The following is an 811-nucleotide window of genomic DNA, read 5'->3' as shown; positions in this document are numbered from 1 at the left end:
CCCCGCCGTGCCCGGGCCGGGCGGCGGCTCCGCGCCGCGGCGGCTCCGCGCCCGCCGGCATCGGCATCGGCATCCCCGCCGCCGCCGCCGCCGCCGCCGCCGGGACCTGAGTGGCGGCCGAGCCGGCCAATGGCGGCGGGAAGTGGGCGGTGCCGACGGCGGCGATTGGCGGCGGCGGCGGCGCGGAGCTGTCGCGGCGCCCGGTGCTGCCGGCCCCGCCGCCCCCGGCCGAGCCGGTCCGCGCAGCGCGGAGACGGAGCGGCGCGCCGCTGCCCTGCCCCCGGGGCGCTGCTTTGCCTTTTGTTTTCCCCTTTTATATATATATTTTTATTGTAATTCTTTTTTTTTTTTTTAAATTATTTTTCCTCGCTCCCCGCGCTGGAACCCCGCCGCACCTCCACCGGCCCGGCGGTGCTAACCGGGCAGCGGAGCCGTCCCGCAGCGGCCGGGGCCGCGGCCGAGGCTCCGCCGCCGCTTTGCCTCAGTGCGGGCGTGGCTCCGGGCGAGGGCTCCGCCGGCCGCCGCCTGCTTCTCCCAGTGTTCCCCCCCCCCCCCCCCCGGTGCTTCCCTGCCGGTCCCGGGCTGACGGCGGGTGGGCAGAAGTCCCGGAGGGGGGTTGGCAGCCGCGCTGCTCCCCCCCCCCGCCCGCCTCTCCACCGGGAGCCCGGCGGGACTACAATTCCCGGCACCCCCCGCGCGGCGCGCAGCCTCCCTGCGCGGTTGAACTACAACTCCCGGCATGCCTCGCTCCCCGGGGTCCGCCCGGCCTCCTCCCCCTTTGCCCCGCGGCGCCCCGATAAAGGTTCCGCGC

Source organism: Harpia harpyja, chromosome 19 (assembly GCF_026419915.1).
Source record: "Harpia harpyja isolate bHarHar1 chromosome 19, bHarHar1 primary haplotype, whole genome shotgun sequence".
Taxonomy (NCBI): domain Eukaryota; kingdom Metazoa; phylum Chordata; class Aves; order Accipitriformes; family Accipitridae; genus Harpia; species Harpia harpyja.
The sequence above is the reverse complement of the archived record's forward strand: the minus strand, read 5'-3'. Positions refer to the sequence as shown.